Raw genomic sequence first — 22,648 nt, 5'->3', positions numbered from 1 at the left:
TGAAAAATATTTTTTTTGCAAAGTTGAAGAACTTACTATGATGATTCTAAACTACTATTACCAAACCTAGAGACAAGCAAATTTCAGAAAACCTACTCCATTTAATATCCATTTTAGTGGTGTAAGTGCTTTGTCAATTACTGTTTTCGAAGATGAAGAAATTGATGAAGGAAAGGAAAAAGGCGTGGTTGACGGATTGGTAAGATGGAAAAATTAATAATAATAAAAAAAGAGAGAAAACTTAAGGAAATTTTGAATGAATGGACAAAAAACCTTTTAAATCTTAAAACTCTTTTATCCCGGGGAATAATAATAATCATACGTTACAAATGATACAATAATCCTTTAATCAAAGTTGCAATCCTTTTTGGTAAATAAGTAAACAATTGCAATATTTCAGTTTCGAACCAATTTAAAAACAGTTTAATAAATTCATTCAAAATTTCGTTAAGTTTTTTTTTCATCTTTCCACCTTACCAATCCGGCAACCACAATTTTTACTTTTCCTTCATCAATTTCTTCGTCTTTGAAAAAAAGCAATTATACCACTAAAAATTAAATTAAATGGAGTACGTTTCCTGAAATTTGCTGGTATCTAGGTTTGGAAATAATAGTTTAGAATCACCATAGTAAGTTTTTAAACATAAAAAAAAATATATTTTTCAATGTTCTGGCTACTAAAATGCTTATCTCACCAACGTTGCAAGTTTAGTATTGATCACATCTTATTGGAAATTTGACGTAGTTTTCAATGGTATCAACGGATTTGTCCAAAACCTTTTAGTTTTGGCGTTATCATTGTTTATTTGAAGCAAGGTCGTGAAATCTTAAAAAATCAGAAAAGGGAATTAACTCTGAAATTGTTGAGATTCGGACCATAGTTAATTAGGAAATTTTTGTTCCATTTTGAATGTAGAATCTACTGGCAAAGTTTGTAACACGAGTAGCCGAACACCTGTATACGGACATAAATTTGTAGTCGATATTGCATATAATTGGTCTTGTTATGCAACTTAAAACAAGCAGGGAGCCAAACACGAGTTCACAAAAGAGCCCAGTTTATAGATTATTAATTTTTCTTATGTAAATTTATGAGACAGAGGTATATGCAATTTTATAATTTAATTGTTAATATTTTAAAATAGAGAATAGAAAATTTCAAGTTGCGTACGTTCCGACGTTGCGGAAAGGCAAGTTCGTGGGGAAAGGATGGTCTTGGGAATTGCGGTGAAATCTAGTGGGGGCGGGCAGAACTGAACTGTTTCTTTTCATTTTCGTTCATTTCGCTGGAAATGCCGGCCGCAAGCCTGAAAAGGTCATCAGGCGAAGAACTAGGCGACGTTTAAACAAATTCATCGAACCGACATAAATCCAACGGGGCGCGTCAGTTTTTTATATGCATTTCGTCTGCTTCAGTGTCGCGTTTGTCCGAGAGATGACGCCGGTGTCGCTAAACGTCTTCACCGCGAAACAAGAAATCCAGGCGAACCAGAAAAAAAATGTCTCGCTCACATTCATCAGGGGTCGACGGACAAATCGGAGAAACATATACAATCGCCCTACCGCCAAATTAAACCGGTTCATTGTGTATTCACCCCCTCGAAGTAGTGGCAACTATTGAAAATTAGCATATTTTCGCATTACATCTGCCCATATTTCGTCTGTTTTTTGCCTTTACCAAATGCCCCCGACCAAAATACAATTATTTCGCATATACCACACCAGTAATATTGAGGTGTTTTCATAAGTAATCTGTCGTAATACGAAAAACATATTGTACTAATAAAATATAAGGCTTAAATGCAGAAGGCCTCAAAGGTAGTTCTAAAATTACAAATCTATTAAAACTCCATAACACTTTTCTTTCAGGAAAAGGTCTTCAATTTGACTGCATCTTCGCAGACTTATCTTTGACACAGTTTACCAACCTCTCTTATTATATATCATATATAATACAGGGTGTATCAACGTCAATAGTCCACCAATTTAATTCAGAAACGATTAACTTTAGCAAAGATAGTCTTTTACAAAGTGTATTACAGAGAAAATGAAAAGAATCTCTCTCTCTTTCTCTCTCTCTCTCTCACACTCTCTCTCTCTCTTTCACTCTCTCTCTCGCTCTCTCTCTTTCATACTCACTAACTAACTCTCTCTTACTACTTCTTTTGTATACATGTTGATGGCCTGAATTTACATGGTGTACCAACTTCTATAATCCACCCATTTAATTAGAAAACGATTAACATTAGGAAAAAAGGGTCTTATGCAAGCCCAAAGCTAATTTTGGCTAGGAATCGCGTGGTGGTAACAGACTTTCTCATAAAGCTGGGAAATGACGCTAACTTTGTTACTTTAAATGAGAATCCCATATTCTTATTGTACCATTCGATTCTAGAACGTATTTTATGCCATTTTACTGAAAATAAAATTTTGACAGGATCGACCATTTCTGAATTATGCCCGACGGAAAACGCGTGACTGGGGTATGCTTTTTGTAACAAGATGGTCCACCTCTTTACTTTGGAAACCGATTAGCATTAGCAAGTTATTTTAGGGTAGGAATTGTCTTAGAATAGGGAATTGTCTTTCACGCCTAGCTTATATTAATTTTTGGAAATAAAAACTTTTTTTACAAAAACAGATATTTTTATCATCATCCAGTTCATTTTATTTTTATATCAGCTGTCATTATGTATTGTCGCAGATTTGACCATTTATTAAAATTTATGGTTATAATAAATGCTCAAATACGCTTCCTGCACAAAAAGGCACAGTATAAAATCAGTACAATTTAAATAAAAAACGGGGGTGGGCCATTTTGTTTACCAAAAGCATAACCCCTTCACGAGTCTTCCGTCGGGCATAACACAGAAATGATCTATCAAAATTTTCCTTTGAGTAAAAGGGGATAAAATAAGCTCTAGAATTGAACTGGTCGATAAAAATATGGGATTCTCATTTAAAGTAACAAATTTAGTGTCATTTCCCAGCTAGATGAGAATGTTATGTTAAATCTGTTACCATTACTCGATTTCTAGCCAAAAATAACTTGGGGCTTGTACAAGTGCAAGCAAAAAATGGTCTTGTACAAGCCCCAAGTTATTTTTGGCTAAAGTTAGTCTGTTCCGAATTAAATGGGTGGACTATAGAAGTTGGTACACCCTGTATAGTGGGTGGATCTACTGTACGATCTGGATTTTTAAAAAAATCCTCAGGGCAGTATTGCATCTTAGTTACATTAATTACCAAAAGACACCGTGTAGTTTTATTATTTTTATATTTTTATCCAAGATTTAGAACCAAACCTTTAATGCAAAATTCACGTGTTTGTACAGATTTCAATTCCGAAAAACTGCTGAAAAACGTAAACTTGAATAGACAAAATAGTTGATTTCACCGGCATATCTCAAATGATTAAAGGGAAATCCTATTTTTAAAAAAAAGTCAATTCGGGATTTCCGAAAGATCTCATTTAGGACCACTTTAAAAAAAATATTTTTATTAAATTTTCTTTCATTAAAGTTCCTTTCCTTCTATTTAAAGATGAGTTCAAAATCGATTGATATAATATATATTATACATATGTAATTGTTATCTTTACTTTAAAATCTCTAGAAAAAAGCTCAACTATTGTGTTACCATATAAAAAAAAGATTAGTAAGAATTTGCGAAACTCATTCCATATTCTCATTCTCCGGACATGTGGGTGCAGCGTTACCAGATCAGTTTCAAACGCCGCTTTTTAAATCGTAAAATTAAAAGATAAGATAATAAAATAAATATTGGAACAAAGAGAAATTGACAGAGCCTATAAGTGAGCCCTTGCAATCCAGATTCAACGACCTCATAATACAAAAAAGATAATGTGTATTGTAAAAGTACAATTCACGCGCACGGTTTTCCGTGTTTTTCACCCGGAGCATTGAAGTATTTTTACATACATGTCAAGTGCAACATGACGGAAATCTTCGTTCTCTTATGAAATAAGACGCGGTTGATATTTTCGATCGTGTTGCGCTGAATTCCTTGTTGTTGTCTGTGTTCCTTAAAATGAAAAAAATCTACACAACTGTGTAACAACAAACAGAATAGGAATTTTTTTTAATAGGAATGACACAAAAAGAATTTCGATAGGATATAAGGTAAACAGTATAGTAAAGTAATATTTGTCATTGCATGCAAATATTCTCTTCCTTGGAGTTAAACCGCCGCGATAAAATAAAAAATACCGCGATCAGTGTGTCACCCCTGTTTACATAATAGAACCACTGTGAGTTACATCCAAGGGAATGTTTTATTCATATTATCAATTATCTCATCTTCTATTTTTTAAAACAAGAGGTACATTCAAAGAGAACTTAATCTTAAAACAATATATTTTACAATTGTGACGAAGTTAATAAATTTAAGATGCCATTACTGTATATTAGGTTGGTCATCTCAGCTGGTGGTAAAGGACCGACTTTTCCTTCTATTTCGCCTACACATAATTTTATTCTCATGAATTTTCCCATATATGTTTAGATATTTTATGGTAATTATTCTATGTTCACTTTCTACACGTCATCAACACAATTCAATCTGATAGATTTTTAATTCATTTAGACATTACTTAATAATCTAAAGAATTTTACCTAAAAATATTCACACATTTGCAATGAAAAACAGCCTAGCGAATGTTAAAAAAGAAAACACGTTTTACAAAAATTTTTATGGTATAAATTAACAACATAAAAGAGGGAAGCCACATTTTAAATTTTTAAAAATTCTCGATTGCTGTAAGGCAAGGTGCATATTGAGGCACAACGTGACACGATGTAGCGTCCCTTTTGTAGCACAGGGAAAATAATGATCCGGACACATCGAGACGCGACACCCCACAGAACGGCATGACGCTAAGATTTTGCGTGTTGTACTTTGCAACAAGGGTCGTGGCTGTGGTAGTAGCACAGCTGACTGACGCGTGGCGCTGTGGCAAAGCATAGATGACTGACGCGTGGCTCTATGGCAGTAGCACAGCTGATTGATGCGTTACGCTGTAGCAGTAGCACAGCTGACTGACGCATGGCGCTGTTGCAGTAGCACAGCTGCCTGACGCGTGGCGCTGTGGCAATAGCACGGCTGACTGACGCGTGACGCTGTGGCAGAATAATAGCTGATTGACACGTGGCGCTGTGGCAGTAGCACAGTTGACTGACGCTTGACGCTGCGGCAGTAGCAAAGCTGACTGGCGCGTGGCGCTGTGCCAGTAGCACAGCTGACTGACGTATGACGATGTGGCAGTAGCACAGTTGATTCACGTATGACGATGTGGCAGTAGCACAGATTTCGGTCGACTTGTTGGTATCGTGTTGTACTTTCATCATCGGATATCATTCATTTCCAAGATTCTGTTCCGTCCGTTTTCAACGATTTTATTTTGGAATATGTTTCTAGGATTCGTGAAATTAGTAACAAAGGGCATTAACATGAATTTATCAGAGAATATGGTCTAGAAGGAATCAGCGATGACAGTATTAAGCAGTCGGAATAAGATAGCGAACTTAAATCTACTAATTTGATTTATTATCGAGTTATTCATATATTCACGTTCAATAAACTTTCAAAAATCAAATTAAAGATTATAATCTTATCTGACTTAACAGTAAATAAACAGGTGGATACTGTTCTAGCGCGCTGTTGTTGCATATCCTCGTCACAACGATACGCGTGTAGTGCGGTGTCGTCATGTATAAAATAATGAAAAGTCATCACGATAAGTGATACAATTTTTTATCAGTCCTTAAAATATTTGCCAGATGAGTTAATTTTGCATTAATAACTGATGATCGACTGGTGCTTGTAAGGTCTTGTACCTCATTTCTTAATTAAAAACTCGGCACATTTCTTTTCCAGTTTTGTAAATGCTAATAATAAAGAATAAATAAATATGGAAATTATTCCACTTTGCGATATTAAATTGACACGAATCTTCGAGAGATTTATCAATTTGAAAAGGATCAAGTCAGAGATTAGCGCCAGTGATAGTAATTCGCATTATCCATCTTTTTAAGATTTAAGAAACAATAATAGTCGTGCAGTTTAGCATAAAAAAAATTAAGGTGCTTAAAAAATTTTGTGTTAAAAATTAATTGTTTTTGTCATAACAAAGTTCTATTTGTTTCTTTTTACGCGGGTTCCCCAGTGGGTTTTTGAGAAAAAAGGCCATTTGCCACAACTTTATATCCGAATTCAGACATTAGATATTTAAAAGTTGATAAATATTTCTACTTCCGTCGCGAGTCAGTAAAAAACGATCTAGAACTGGAAATATCAAATCTACTGATAAAAAAGTTTAAAATTACGCCTTTCCACTGGTTGAACAAGTAAAAAAAACGAGTTTATTTAGGAATGCTTAAATTATATATGTTGAAAGTAGCAGTGTATAAAGCACAGTATCCGGACAAAAGACTTAAAAATCGGTTGTAGGTCTTATTACGCAAGGGTATTGAAAAATAGAGAAACGACCGTTGGACGTAAAGTTGCCACCCAAAATGGCTCACTGTGGAAAGCAGTCTTATGTTTCTGAAATAGTATGTCAAACATAGACATTATCTATAAAAACAAGGCATGATGCCATGATGAGACAGGCATGATGATGAGACAGTGACATCCCATTCTTGAGAAGGATCTCGATATTTAGATAAACTTGTCCGAAAAATTACTAGATTCATGGATACAAGCGTCACATGATTCACAAAATAAATCCTGCATAAATAAAAAAATCGCCTGGGCTCGACCATATCTCAAACCTTACGCTTAAAAATCTCCCAAAAAAGGCACTGGTCCTTCTTACTTATCTTTTCAATGCCATGCATTTCTTAATTCACTTCTCCGAAAGTCGAATAGTTTCAAAACTTATTTACATTAGGGAAAAACATGAAATCCCTTAATGTTATGGATAGATTAGGGATAAAAGAGGCGGCCACAAGGCCTGTTGTATCTCGACCTGTATAGATCTATTATGATGTATGACTATATTAGTTTACTTTGAATAAAATATTTGAAAATATAACACTAAAAGGAATCTAAACTTTAGCAACAGGGATGTTTCTGCTATGCAGTATGTATGCCATGTAGTTACCATGACCTGTTAACAATATTGTGAGCTTATGGTGGGGAATTTTAATCTGGTTTCTTATTTTAATTGAGGGTACATTCTGCCAGGTCTGCCTTCCCTTCTGTGAGGCACGCTACATCTCTTCTCACTCGTCAAGTATCTGAGTATATCGCATCTTGAAGGTACTCTTGGGATGTTTGCAATACGGTATTGCGGCGTTTTCGTTCCTCTCAGCTTCTTTAGCCAAACGGTCTGCCTCATCGTTGCCGCTTATTCCTACATGGCTTTGACGCAATGGAAAATTACCTCTACACCCATTTCGTTAAATATGATATCCCATGATATCATGTAAGTTACGATATCCCATGCAAAGTACAGCACGACCTCCAACACGCAGCACAAAATATGTGCTGCGTCGCTTCTAAATGTGCGCTGAGCCATTCATTTCCGTATTCTACAGTAGTGACATTACATCATCATGCTACGCGCCTGCCGCCAATCAATATACAATATATGTCTTTCGATTTAAAGTTTAATTCGTCAAATTTTTGGACACATTTAGATTTTAACAGACGATTAGAACCGACTAGAAAGAACAATTTTAAAACTGGATATCAATTGAATCATCTTTAAAAGTAATGAAAATTGTACCACTATATAAGAAAACGTAAATGACATTCATAAAAAAATTATTAATAGTTTTATTTATTTATTTGCTATTACAGGACTAGTCGATTTAAATAATATTTCAGATGAATCTGTTTCATAAGAAATTGCTTATTAAATGCTTTCAATTTAATCCAGGAATGTGTAGTATTTAGACTCAGTATCTTTTTTTCCAAAATTAAAGATCCCACACCTGTAACACGTCTGATGAAATTTACAAAATCAATTGTATAAATTGTCCGGCAACTTCCATCGGAATTACATTCCAATAAGAAGGTAAAACAATATATCTACGATTTCAAAAAACCTAAACGGAATCCTACACCACTGGCTACCCACCATTTCGAACACCAACACAACTTCGATTTAAACAATACAAAAATATTAAACACAGAACAAAACAAACATAAACTTAACTTTTTAGAAATGGTTTACATCAACAGAGATAAACACAGAATCAATTACAAAAGGGACACATGTAAACTCAGTCGCAGCTACGCTAATATCATAAATCCAATTTGATATCAGTAACATACAAAACAAATAATACAACATAAAAGACAATCATTACACTCCACACATCAAACAATTCTTCATAGTCTAAATCCCCAAAAATTTATCTTTTCTTGCCCTAATAATCCCGTTTATAATAATCCTGAAAGGCTAACCAGGCTCGAACGGCAAACCATTTTTCCATTGTCGGTCCCTTTCACCTCAAAGAATCCGACTCATAGAAAAATTAATTTCAATCCCTATTTCCTTCCCCATTCCTTCAAAATCAGACATAAACAAAAAGAAACATTAATGACACTAACATTCTCAGCACGACCCACAACCGAGACACATCAACACAGAAAACACACACTTTGAATACAAATACTTTTATTAAACCTAAAATTTCTATACTGTGTACATCATAGTATACATTTTCATATCTTACATGTATTTGTATAATTTAAACAATGTGTATAAATCCCAAACCCTGAAGTCTCAATAAAGATCGAAACGTTGGCACGATAAAGAAAATGTTTTTCTAAACCTACATCACACAAGATTGCATCTCACGATATCCAAATAATCATTAATCCAGAAACTTAATCGAAAAAATGCAACTTTACATCTTCGTTCCAGCGCACGTTAAAGTCTCTAGTCCAGTTCATTGTTTTGAAAATTAACTTAGAAATAATTGTTGGCAATTACTCTAGTGGATCTCTTCTTCGGTTAGCCTCGGTTATATAAGGCAGACCTTGGGGTTCGGCAGAGCGTGGGAATCTCTTGGGACTCGGTCAGGATTTGAAACTGCAATGCGACCGAAAACTTACAGGACAACGGACAGGTTACAAATTTTTCCTGAACTGATCAAGTCCTCCCTCGCCGGCCGGTGTAACGATGAAAAACTGGCGAAACAGATTTTTGTCCTGACACATGTCGAAAACTTGCACATTTTGATGGATTATTTTCAATCAACTTCTTGGATGTTTGGTAGATGTTAATTTAATATGTATAATAGGAATTTTACTTATATGGTTTAATCGAAAGTTGATTATAAAGCGATTAGGAAATTGTTTTCACTTCCTGCGGACTCATCTATTCACGTACAAAATGCCTTTTTTCCGCGAAAAAGTGCGGTCTTTTCCTCAATCATCTATCAAACCCCTTCGAGTGATTTACCCAAGTATTAATTTTCGGCTTGAAATAATACATCCGATGAATAGATGAGCCACAATTGAAAATCAAAGAGGATGAGAATCATGAGAAACCGCCGCGATGTTATCGCGAAGGGCGCTTGTTTTCAACGGTAATCTTAATAGCACAAATTTTTGTTTTTAACCATAGACAAAACGATTAAGATAATAATTAACATTTTGTAAATTATATGCTCTTCGAAAAAGTACTAGAGCCCAGGCTGAAAAGAATAGACGTTTTTCTCTCTTTTGTTAAAGAGTAGAATAAAATTTTGGCTGTTTTAGTTTATTACACCGCTGAACTGCACTCGTATAACCGTAGAACTATTAAGTAAATTGAACGGTAATTAAACTACTTGGTAGTTAAAACTAAAAAGACTAGAACCCATTCAACTCGACGATTTGCACATCGTAAAAGCTCGATGAAATTTATGACCAAACAATAACTGTCGGTTGTTTAAACAGAATAATTTGAAGTCGTGAGGAACGGTCTAGAATGAGGTAGTTTAGAAAAACACCTTTTTCATTTTTTTCCCGACGTTTCGACCTTTATTCGGGTCATCTTCAGGGCATAAAATGTGGTGCTATTGTTGTGGTGTCGTATTGGTGTTGTGTGTAATCGTTGTGAAACAATTCCTACACAAGAATTTCACACTAAACCATTATCACGCAATAAGAATAGCACCACAATTTATGCCCTGAAGATGATCCGAATAAAGGTCGAAACGCGTCAAAAAATGAAAAAAATGTGTTTTTCTAAACTACCTCTTTCTTTACCTCTCCTCACGACTTCAACCAATTATTAAATAACCGATCACTAAAAAACACACATTGTAATATATAGCCTTACAAATATTAGTAAATTGGTTTATGTAGATCTTTTCAAACGAAAACCATGTTGATTTGGTATAATAACGTTTTTAAATATAGGAGTTAAGGAATTTAATAGGATACTTTCGAAAACTTTGCCTACATCAGGTTGCATGCAAATTGGTCCATAATTATAAATATTAATCTTATTTTCGGTTTTAAAAGCCGGAACTATATTGCTACTTTTAAGAACATAAGGAAAAATTCCAATAGATGGGGATGTATTAAAAAGAGACACTAAAATGGGAGCAGTGGTAAGTTTACAATATTTTAATGTTTTATTATGTATTCCATCCGGATTTATGCGCGTTTTTTTTTTTTTTGCTGGTATGTGTAAAATTTTTTGAGGATGTTAGTTGGTAGCATAGTTGAAGCAATGTGTTTCAATTTATGGATATTGTCAGTTAGTGTTTTAATGTTATCAATGCAAGTTTTAATTTCAATATTTAAAATGTTTGTTTTAAATTTGTGATTTCTGTATGTTTTCGATGTTGGTGTTGGGTTGTGTTAGTTCGGCGTTTGTGAAGTTAAAGTTATATTTTACGTGTGAAGGAAATACCTTGTTTTGTCTACAGTTTAGTAAGAAAATCCGTTGATTTGTAGCTGCTGCTAATTTTTTCTGATTTCTTGCTATGCTTTTCAGTGTTGCTGTGGCTTGATGTTCATGTTTGAAGATGATATGTTCGTAAAAACCCATATTGTTTGTTGTCTATGTCTATCCTCTCGAGTAGAAATGTGTGTTTTTTAGGGACCTGTTGTTTTGTAATTTGTCGTGAGGAGCGGTCAAGAATGAGGTAGTTTAGAAAAACAGAATAATATAAAGGTTTTCTGATGGATGATTAACGGTTAAGCGACGATGTTTCTCGGACGATTACAACTCTAATCGCTAACTCCCGTTTGTAAGGAGATTGTCATCCGTGAAGGACGCCGTTGTTCAAACCGTCCGAATGGTCCAGAAGATCGATCTCTGTGAACGGATTTCGAGGTAGGCGGCATTTCGGCCGACCTCTTCCTTTATTTCTGTTTCATCGACCCCAAGGATAATACCCGGGCCGGTTCCGATTAAAGGTTATTTCCGGAGATTGATAAAATTAAATGTTTCTGTTCGATTCGTCTGCTGCAACGGTTCCTTCGCCCTAATCTCCCCGACTTGTAATGACACCGCCAAAGCTCGAACTTCGAATAACTTCACTTCAGACGTTGAATGGTAAAAGGTCTGTTTAAGGATGAAATGCAAATTCAGCTTTAATTTAACCATCTATGAAAATAAAGGCATCTTAGAATGCGCTTGAAGCTGTGAAGCTCATTACTGTTTCGTATCTATTATTCTAACTTAAAGCATTATTGGTAGTCTCTGTTTTTGAAGCGAAAGCGAAACATCAGACAGAGATTGTACCATTCAGTCGCATCCGATTTGGTCTTCCTATCCACGCTGTTTTGGTCTGGTCAACCAACAACCCGGCCAAAAACTTTGACCATGCTGTCTTGAAAGTTCGGAAACATCGCACAAGACGCGAGAAGACTTAGGGAACCACGCAACTAGAAATAGAAAAGACTGCAGCCATGGATCCAAATAGTAGAAGCAATAAGCACCAACTGAGCATTTATTTAAACCATCTTTTGACCTTCCATTTTCATATAAATAAACAATTAACGAAAGCATGTGCACACCCTCAAAATCTCTCTAGCGAAGCATACATCAAGTACTTGCTCATTTCCCATCTTGCTGAAAAATCGCAAAAGACGTCCCTTTTCCTAAACCTAATCAAAATCAACACCTGCCTCGTAACTATCGCCCAAAACCACTCCTTAGTACCCTCTCAAAAATTGCAGAGTAGTACCGCAAAAAATTAGGCACTTTTAAATGCAAATGACATCATTATGCCTTAGCAATTTGGCTTCAGGCTCATGTTACTTCCATGCAGTTGGCCAGAGTTGTGGATATGATTCTTCATAATTTTAATGTACCAAGCTGTAGCGTCCGTTAGGTAGAACAAGTCCTTGGTGTTCCGCGCTCTTCCATCTACGATGGTCTACAGTGGTTTACAGCCACCGGAAGTCTCGATGGAAGGTAGTGGCCACTGCGATGTATGACGGCTAAAGAGGATCGTTTTATTTCTCTTACCGCACTATTGAACTGTCATTTAACGGCTTCCTTGAAAGATAGGCAACTCCAAATGGTCCGAACCGTAAGGGGGTGAGGTCTAAAACGGCCAAACAGTCATCAGAATGCCCTAGTCATTATTACCTCATCAGGTGTAGAAAAGCGACTATTCGTCAATCAGCATCTCGCTGAGACACTTGAACAACGCCGATTTCCAAGAAGCGTTGAACAGCTTCAAACCACCCTTGTTGAAAAATGGGATTCTGTTAACAAGACGAAATCCGTTGCTTGTTTCCTCGATACCTAGGAGACTTGAGACCCTGAGGAGGCCAAGGGAAGTAATACGCGTTATTAAAAGGAAAACTAGATAATAAATTATGAGTTAAATTTTAATCTATGATTAATTGATTTTCCTGTGTTTTTGGTGAATCTTCTTTCAAACCATCATAATTAAATAATTTTTATTAAAATTCGTGGATTTCTGATCTCGTTTAATTTGGTTAGCATTAAAATAAGTATGTTTTAATTAATACAACGATAATAAATACATAAAATAAACAGCAAAATACAGTCAAGCTGTCAAAGGGGAATTTGAAACGATCCATAAAATTGCTCGTTTTTTCCTAAAACGTGATTCTTCTTTGGACTAATCAGAATACAAATAAAATTAAAATTGTTGAGATAATTAAGCAAATATGTTTGATTGCCAAGAATAAAAAATTACGGGGGCCCGTTTCACTTGTGTAAACAGTGTACGAGTAAATCAAGACTTTCCGCATAATTTGAGCAGGCTCATTGTCGGAAAGGTTGACATAATTTGACTCATTTGCATTACTGACTTGGAAATCAGATTTGATGATGTAGCCAAATGTTTTACACTTGAAGTAAGGCAAAAAAAATTCTTTCCTCGGTGGGTTGTCGAAAAGGGCATCCGTCAGTGCAAAATTGAAGAGAAAAAAGGCCGAAAAGCGCTAAAATCAGTATCCGAGGATCGGAAATAGCGTCAATTTTGACAAAGGGGGGTCCGTCCGGTCCGGTCAATTCAAGGATTTGTGTTTGGCTCACCTGGTCGGCAGATGGCAGCCTCGTCCTTCTATATCACGCCGACCCGCGAGTTCACCGGTGCCAGTGCTCATCCCATCTCGTTACAAGACTTCTCTGGGCTTTGGGGTTTTTTTAATACTTTATTCATGTTTTATTTGGACATTTCGGTCGGGCGCAGTGCTGTGTCGCCGGACGCGAGGACGCCCGATGCTCTTTGAATGCAGTCAAAGGATATTTTCTATAACCGACAGGTAATTGTGAAATATATTTTTTTAAATTTTATTAAAAAATCTAAGATAATTTTAAAATAATGTATTTACTGCCAGAAATTTGTAGAGAGCTTCTTCTTTTTGCACTTAAAATTATTAAATTTTTATTTTCCGCGACTGCCTAGATCGTTTAAAATGGTTTTCGTTTATGGTAACCAAACATAGCTCACGAGACAACTTGACTTTGGACTAACCATCCCTAGCCAATAATTTTTTAAATATTGGTTAATATCAAATTCTGATCTTCTTCAGATCTGATCTTCAGAGTTTCTTACCCTACCCGAAGAAAATAATTTGGGTGCAAAAGCTATGTTCGATTGTTAAAAAGAAGCAAGTTAATCTAAATATAAAATTTAGTGCTTAACCAAGTTAATCCTGTCTAAATTAAAGATTAATCAACTCCTAGCAGATAATTAATTAAAACAAAAAGGAGGCACTATGAACATGGTTTTTGGGCTGTTTACGACATAATAACATAATTTGTGCAGTATTGACTGACAAACCAACGGCATGGCAAGTTTATTTAAAAATCAAATTCTACCTAACGAATATGATCGATGGATGATTTCAGTCTTGGAGAAAACGTTAACTAAAGCATAAGTTGAAAACTTACGGTCGATTAAAAAAAAAATAAGTTTCCCATTGGGTGGAAAAATTTTCTTCTTCTGACGGTCGGACCTTTTCACTCTTTCACTGTCTGGTACATAAGTAAGACTTTTCACTGTATTTCTATATGTGTGAAAGTAAAAAATCTTGAAAAGGCACGCACTATTTCCTTGAACAGGGTTAGTTGTTGACAAATTTATTTTCGTAAACAAAAAGTGTACGGCATATCCAATGGAGACAGCCCTGAGCTGTCAAGAGGACCTTCCAGTCTAAACATCCTCGGCTCGCCGGACATAAAAACATGTCACGAATGTACCTTTTATGCCGGCTCTATTGGGGGAAAAAAGTTCCTTTCCGCAGTCTTCCTGACCTTGATACCGTTGATAAGATGTTGTTGTGATGATGATGATGACGATGATGAGAAAAGGTGGGGAGTATGACACTCAATTTTCAGTCCTCCCACAACAAAAAACACGGGTCACGCACGATCTAACACTCGGGGTCCTGTCGTTTGTCGTTCACGGGCAAGGCGACTCATGTTTTACATATCTACAAACTTGATTTTATGGTCAACTTCTATAGGAAATACGTTTTTATTATTCATTAAACAAAATGTTGAACCGATTAAAATACAGATATACCGTCAATTTTTCTTTATTATTTTTTTATATTTAACATTTTCTTGATTGCTCTTCCTCTTTTTCACTCATTTTTAAGTAGTTGGTTATTCTAATCAACACAAGACAAATATAGTCAGATCTAACATTTCATTCTCTCATATTTTCCTTTATTTATTCTTTTCTTACTCATTCCTCTCCCTCACTCTCTATCTATCTATCTATCTATTTATCTATCTATCTATTTATCTATCTATCTCTATCTCTCTCTATTTCTCTCTTTCCAGCTCTGCCTCTTTCTCTTTTTCTCTCTCTCCCCCCTCTCTCTCTCGCTCTCTTGCTCTCTCTCTCTCACACACACACACACACACACACACACACACACACACACACACACAAACACACACACTCAGTTAAGCACTCATTCATTCACTTTCTCTCTCTCTCTCTCTCTTTCTCTCTCACTTTGCCTCTTTCCTCCTCTCTCTCTCCCTCTCCCTCACTCTCTCTCTCCCCCTCTCTCCCTCCCTCCCCCTGCCTCTTTCCTTCTGTATCTCTCTCTCTATTTCCCTATTTCTAGCTCTCCCTCTTTCTATCTCTCAAACTCCTCACACTCACATAACCACTCATTCAACCACTCATTCTCTTGAGCACTCACTTTCTTACTCATTTTCTCTTTCTATCTCTCTCTCTCTTTCTCTCTCTCTAACTTTCTTACACACTCACTCTACCTATCAATATCTCTCACTCACTCAGTCACACGCTCTCTCTCTCTCGCGAAGAAATTGGACGGAGCATAAGATGTACTTCACTTTCTACATACAACGTATAGAATTGTTTTTGTGTCAGTAAATGTCCTCTATGGATATTCACAACATTTTTTTAGATTTCGAATTTATTCAAATTTTCCATACATGCCTTAAATGTCGATCTGCAAGCGTGGCGTACAAATATCAAAATGAAAAGTGTATTTCTACACCTAAATTTGTTTTGAATGCAGATCATTCTTGATGAATGATAAAATCGATGATAAGAAAACGAACGATCCCATTCTAATTTTCGAGAACCACTCTTAACCCATAAGCGTTCGTCAGTTACCTCGAGATTTATATCCGACGTCAGTTAGAGGTTGATATTTAAAGGAGGATAGACCAATTTGGATAATCCAACTTCTCAGTAGTTACGTAAAATACAGATTACGAGTGGAATCGACCTTCTATCGCTGACGTTCACCTAATTCATCCGATCGAAACGTACGACGATAATCAAATATTTAAGGTGACGTTGATTGCGGAAAAAGGCGCATTGAGAGCATTCCTCGGCGATATAACGTCCCTTTTCTCGACTTAACCATTGTTTTAGCAGATAACTGCAATTAAACGCGACTTGTCACGCTCCCGGACGACAAATGTGAAATTGTACAAAATTGTAGCATTGAAAATCGAAATTAGTTATTAATTAGTTTCAGTGTGAAGGAGTGTTGCCATTCCTACAATATGCTCTAATGACAAATGCAGCATATATATATATATATATATATATATATATATATATAGCATATATTTACTTAAATGTTTATAGTTGTAAATATGAAAAAAAGTTAATGAAGGTGAATGGTGACCTTCACTACACGAAAACAGCCCCCGAATAAAATCGTTTAGTTGTCGATTCTAGTTGAAAGTCAATTTCATCTAGACGGCAACTCCTGAACGTGGTTGACCCTGCATTGACTTGAATGCATCAGCATATCGTCATCCGATGTTTACCCTACTACGAAGTTAATAATTAAGTTAAGAATAATCACTATTAAATGTGTATTTTAATAACTACTGAGTTCTTGGAGCCCATGAAATTCAGCAAGTGGTTTAAAACACAATTAACTTACATTAGTTGTACATGCTTACGTAATCACTAATGCGCGCCACTATTATTGTTTTTACTTACATTGCCATTAGGTCTTTTTGAGACTAATATTTTGTCAATTCCATGGATTTCGAATATATTCAAGGGCTATAGTATTATAAGTTTTTAATTTGACGAATGAAAAACTTTCATTTATATTTCATTTATGTGAAATCGGCAGGTAAACGCGTTTCGGCATTACGCCATCTTCAGTGAGCAACTGTATAATTCAACACCAGCGAGTGAAGACGGAACCCTATGGTGGGTTCAGCATGGGCCCACCGACTCGCAAACTAACACCCATCATCAACTCTATTTACATACTTACTAGAAATTCGCGTCGTTTGATTTTACAAGATATCTTTATCAAAGGTTGTTTTTGTAATCCAGAATACTAAAACGGAAATGAAATTCAAGGACTCTTTCGTTATTTTGATATTTGTGACAAAGAGATTAGCAATGCTCGAAGCGATACTTTATATATTTACATTTACTCCATGAAAAATCTAAGAATACCTAATAATGAACCTTGTTTTTCCATACTCTCCCCCTCATTATCTCTTTTGTTTTTCAAGGCCTCAAGAACTAAATTGAGACCTAACATTTAAACAAATAAACAAATATACTAATAATCTATTTAGATCGTCTCACAAAGTAAACATGTTCATGTTTAATTTTTGTAAAATGGTGTTTTGACGTATCTTGGTGTTTTGTCACCCTCGTCTCAGGATTATGTCGTTACGTCGGTTTGATCAGTTGATTTCGTAAAGAGAACGGAATAGTGTTTGAAACAAGGAGTGGTTCACTCAATAGATAAACAGAGTAATCGTTATGAGGTGTGTGTAAGAGCTAAGGCAAAGATTAGATCCACGATTGGCAAATTTGTATCCTTATGATTCAGTGCCATTCACAAAACATTAAGCTCATCATATCGAATATGTCTAATTAAACGATAAAGATTTGGTTTAAACATCATTAAGGAACTAGAAAGATACTAATCTTTTGGATCATTTTAGCTTTCTGATTTTAGCCTAATAAAACCAATTGTACGTCATTAGTTGTTTATACTGCGTTTATATTGCATAGTATTAAAGTTTTTAACTGTTTACTTCTTTGAAAATTTTCTGTTGTAATGCTATTGTAATTCTTATTTTGGCTGACATATTTATTAAAGAATGTGAAACTCTTTTAATGCTCGGAGAGCTATGACGGTAAATTAGGTTATCTTTCGTCTCACCTCGCGCTAGAAACAATTGTGATTGTATTAGGAATAAAAGATGCGAAAAAGTCGGTGTGGCGCAATGGTCCAGTGATTGGATTATTCATCTAGGACTTATTAAAGATCGCACCAAGGCCCGGGTATCATTTTTCCGATGGAATCCGCTACCTCCCCACGCGAAGCATAGAGAATAGATTTTCCCGATTCTTCGCAGAAAAGTCCGAATAGATCGGGAAAATGATAGCGATGATGTGTTCCAACATAGGGCAAGGGGGGGTATTGAGACGCCATGACACGACAACATAGCGTAACATCGTGGTACGCATATGCAAGTAGTCCACACTGCGCTCGAACAATTGTCACCTATTTATTTATTTTTAAGAAAGATAATGTTATAAATAGTTAAGGTTATAATTTTTAATTTGATTGTTTTTTAAATTTCTTGCGAAAACATGAATAATTATACAAAAAAAAAAAACTAAAATTAATAGATTTAACATCGGTATCTTATTACGACTGCTTAAAACTTTTATCACTGATTTCATCTCGCCCATATTCTCTGCTAAATTCATGTTAATGTCCTTTGTTACTAATTTCACAAATGCGAGAACCGCATTCCAAAATAAAATCGCTAAAAACAGGCGGACTTGGAAATAAATGATATCCCTGATGTCTACAAACGGTGCGAAATCTGTGCTACAGCACAGCGCCACACGTCATTCAGCTGTGCTATTGCCACAGCGCCACGCGTCAGTCAGTTGAGCTGCGGCGAGTCTAATGTGCTGATACATTCGTTTCCCTATGCTACAAAATGAGGCGCTACATCTCGTCATGTGACGACGCGCTGATCGCGCCTCAATATGCGCCTTGCCTAAAAGAGAGAAAATCGTAGCAGGAAAAGAATAAGGAAAATATTTGTCAGGTTACATTCTTCAAAAACACCCGAAAACAAACAATTGTGAGATTTCCCTTGGGGACTGTAGAGCGATGAACTTGTCCGGTCATCAATCATTTTGGCCTGTCAGACCAAAACGGTGCGGTTTGGCGAACCAAAATGATCGGAAAAGACCAAACTACGAATTATGAAGATAGACGACATACTTGCTTTTATTTCGTTGCTCTTGTAAATTCCAACTAAGTAAATTTATGGAATATTTGATTTGCATAGGCGACGAGACAGTTTCTTGACATATATCCTATAAGATATTTAAGAATTCATTCTATCGAGTCATAACAATCTTATTTAAATTCGCAAATGCTTATAAATGGTGGGTCGGTGGCTCCTTTGACGTCAATAGGGAATTCCTCCTGCAATAAAACTTGTAGCATGTGGAAAACCCGAAGATGGCAGATGGTACGAAGGGCCCTCCCGCTGAACTGGTTCAGGGGCCAGTCTCGCTCCGGCCGACAATTAGACAGGAGCTGTCGTAATTTATCGGCTCGGCCGGGTTTGCATTAATCGCTCCCGTGAATGACATGCTGCCGAGGTGTATGCACGGATGGAAAATCGCCGATGAGGAGGGATGTAGACGGCCTGACGGCAAGAACCAAGTCCTTGACCCCAGCAAGGAATTCTTTTAAAGGGGCTTTCTCGTTCATTGCAAAAGCCCGTCGGTTGTTTTCTGTTTCAAGCATACCCGATTTGGTCTCTTTTATATCGGCTCTCAAATCCCTTAAGCTAAAATGAAAAGGAAACAAACTGATTGTTGGCGTGAAGCCCCTGAAAACCAGAAGAGTTTATTTATATTCAATTTTGACTTGGGTGCAGATTGTATCCAATCGAAAATCACGAAGTATAAGTCTCACTTATTACTTTATAGAATACCTTAGTATTTACTTTAGTATTTATACCAATATTAAATTGAAAATTATTCTTGTACGAAATAAGAAACAATTGTTTCTCAGTGGTGATGGACAATAGTTTTGCAATAGTAATCAACTGTATTGTAGGTCGTGTGTGGGCAGAATATAATTCAGATTTTTTTTTTTTGTGTGTGTGCTGAAGATGTAGAATTGACCCTGAAACTTTCAATATAAGATGTAAAATAAAGTAAATCGACGATTACCTCTATGAAATAGTTGTTTCTCTTTTCTTACAAGATCTAAAGATGTTGCAAAGGACCAAAAAAGAAAAACAGAAAACGTGAATTCATTGTTAAAAATAATTTAATTAATTAAGGTTTTGAGTTGAGATAAAAAAGTCAGTGTCACGAGCGGGATTCGAACCCACGACCTTCGGCTTGATACACATACTTGGCGTCACGATAGCTCAAGTGGTAGAGTAGCGGCGTATCAAGCCGAAGGTCGTGGGTTCGAATCCCGCTCGTGACACTAACTTTTTATCTCAACTTAAAACCTTAATTAATTAAATGATATTAATTGGTTAAGCGGACCACGAAAAATAGTTAAGTTAAAAGTAATTTTCATTTTTCTTCTTGAGATTTCCTTCTTGGTAATGTTCAGATATTCAAAGTTAAAATATTCATATTTTTGGTTTGTATAGAAAGTATGTCAAAATGTAAGCTTTTTAAAACCAAAACTGTTTAAATTAAGGTACAGTGCTCTCTCTCCCTAATCCAAACTTAGACACTCCAAACATTCCAGTAATCCCACTAATCCGAACTGGACAAAAATTCAAAAAGCTAGAATTTTAAAGGAAACAAATGAAACCTTATTTGGATAGGAAGAGGGAGAGAGATATAGGGAAATAAAGAGAGAGGGAAAAAAGCGGAATGAGTGAAGAAAAGAGTGAATAAAGGTGAATGTGTAAGGGAGAAAAATCAATGAGGGAGAGCTAGTGTGTAGGTAGGTAGGTAGGTAGAGAGAGAGTGAGTGCTTAAGAGAGAGAAAGACACAGAATTGAAAAGAGAGGGAAAGAGAGACAGAGACATTCAGAAGGAAAGAAAGAAATAAGCAGAGTGAGAGAGAGAGATAGAGACAGAAAAAGAAAGAGAGAGAGAGAGAGAGAGAGAGTAAAATTAAGAAACAGGAAGAGTTGGAAAGATAGAAAGAGAGAGAGAGAAATACAGAAGGAAGGAAAGAAAGAAGGATAGTGAGAGAGAGGTAGACAGACAGCCATACATAAGGAAAGAAAGAATGAAGCAGAGGGAGAGTGAGAAAGAGAGAGAGAAATAGAAAGCAAAAAAGAGAGGTAGTAAGAGGCAGACAGAGAAACAGTAGATAGACAGAAAGGCAAGGGTGGGGGAGAGAGAAAAGAGAGAGAGTGAGAGTGTGAGGGAGAGTCGTAAATCCCTCACCACCCTTCTCTACTAAAAACGAAATGTTAGATCAGTCTAAATTTTCTTGGGGTAAGCATAATATGTATATACTTCTTAAAATTAGTACTCAAGAAGAAGAAGAAGAAGCATGCTTTAATAATTCTATAATAATAAAGTGCAGTGTTGATTTTTTTTATATGTTTGTATTTTGTAACTGTTTTCTGAATTTTTCTAAATTAATCTGGATTATTGTATAATAAATAACTAAAACGACATTGAGTATGGCACGAGTGCAAACCGTAGGTAAAAGTAAAAAATAATTAGACCTTGTAATTACATTTTGAGTTAAATATTTCCTTTGCTAAGCGTGTAACGGATCCCTGAATAATTAATTACAAGTTTTCTATAGCAGAAATATAAGTTGAAGTGCTATTTGTATTGAGTAACCCTTTAACAGAATTTTAGAAGTTAAACATTCCTATTGTAAAAAAACTTGCAGACTAAGTTCAACACAACCATTGATTGACCCATTTATTAAATTTTGTTTTTCACAAAGAGGGGAGGGGAGTTGAGAGAACCGATTTATTTTATTCGCGATAACACTGATCTGGTAACCATTTTAGTAAATGTTCCAGTAGCCGTACAACGCTTTCTTAAGCAATCTGAGTAAGTTTGTAATATTTATTTTCTTACAGCAAAATCATTTTGGTGGCATTTTGTACCAAGGGTATACAGACAAAATAATTATTAATTCTCACAGTTAGGGGGCGTCGGTGGCCGCAACGGTTTAGGCGCTGACACGGCGGCGCTCATCACTGTAAGGTAAAGGCCCCGGGTTCGAATCCAGCGGCCCTGCATTCGAACCCGACATACTTACAAATGGGCTTTGCTTCAAAAACACCGGCACCCTGAGGGTTTATATGACCTCTGCTATTACGAACCTTCGTAAAAAAAAATTATCATAGTTCATCAGGATTTCTTAGTTACTATATTGCAATTCTGCATTGGGGGACGACCGGTACTAATTATGTACCCGAGCCTAAAGGGCCAAAAAATCACATTTCAAGTTCAAATGTCAAGGGCGAAGAAGGAGACGAGATCTTCCAGCCTTCATGGCTCAACGATCATCCTTTCCATAACCTGCCTTTCCCATCTCTCCAGAGCATTATGCAACCGGCGGCTACCGGTCCGGCAACAACAGAATTATTGAGGATCCGCTCCACTGGTTTTGAAGGAAAATAATACAAAAACCGACATTTTTAATAAGCTTCTTATCGTACTTGAAAAAGGATGATCGCGAAAACGTGCACTGCATCCTTATAAACACGAGAAATTTTTCAAAAAGTTTT

General features: G+C 36.0%; 1 protein-coding gene and 1 long non-coding RNA gene across 3 annotated transcripts in view; one reads left to right on the top strand and one right to left on the bottom strand.

The window, feature by feature from the left end:
- Window positions 1–22,648, top strand: part of LOC106674140 — a 179,914-nt gene that overhangs the window by 46,765 nt on the left and 110,501 nt on the right. Inside the window, exon 1 of one of the 2 annotated variants that reach the window (XM_014406681.2) lies at window positions 13,565–13,719. The exons of the other annotated variant lie outside the window; for it this stretch is intronic. The gene's annotated coding sequence lies outside the window, so the exon portion shown is untranslated. Of the gene's footprint in view, window positions 1–13,564; window positions 13,720–22,648 lie in introns of those variants that run through there. 2 annotated transcript variants of the gene reach the window in all.
- LOC106674141 overlaps window positions 1–22,648 on the bottom strand; it is a 62,220-nt gene that overhangs the window by 22,406 nt on the left and 17,166 nt on the right. The window lies entirely within an intron of this gene.

This window comes from Cimex lectularius, unplaced genomic scaffold, assembly GCF_000648675.2.
Source record: "Cimex lectularius strain Harlan isolate CLEC.00 unplaced genomic scaffold, Clec_2.1 scaffold264, whole genome shotgun sequence".
Lineage (NCBI taxonomy): Eukaryota > Metazoa > Arthropoda > Insecta > Hemiptera > Cimicidae > Cimex > Cimex lectularius.
This window is presented reverse-complemented; position numbering and strand designations above follow the sequence as displayed.